Source organism: Cynara cardunculus, unplaced genomic scaffold (genome assembly GCF_001531365.2).
Source record: "Cynara cardunculus var. scolymus isolate 2C unplaced genomic scaffold, CcrdV1 Un_Scaffold_3174, whole genome shotgun sequence".
In the NCBI taxonomy this organism is placed as follows: Eukaryota; Viridiplantae; Streptophyta; class Magnoliopsida; order Asterales; family Asteraceae; genus Cynara; species Cynara cardunculus.
This window is the reverse complement of record NW_020201374.1, coordinates 9670-10025: the sequence shown is the minus strand read 5'-3', so window position 1 is coordinate 10025 and position 356 is coordinate 9670.

Below are 356 nucleotides of genomic sequence, written 5' to 3'. Positions count from 1 at the left end.
ATTTTTTTATTATAACTTAACTTAGATTTAATAATGGAGTAATTTATTTTTGATTTAATAATATATAATTTTTTATAAGAATAATAATTAAGTATTCTGTTAGAACTCAATGATTATTCTAATTACATTTTAGATTTTTTATATTTAAAATGAAATGTTTATCTTGTATTTGACTATGATTATCTGCAGTTAGTTACACGAATTCAAATATGAATCTTTAATAAGTTGTACCTATGTACAATTTGTTTGTAACCTTGAATTTTAAGTAATATACATCAATAAACAGTACTTCATGCATAAAAAATGGTTTTCAAGAGTTTTTGTGAAATGCTTTATAATATAGTATAGATTTCTTA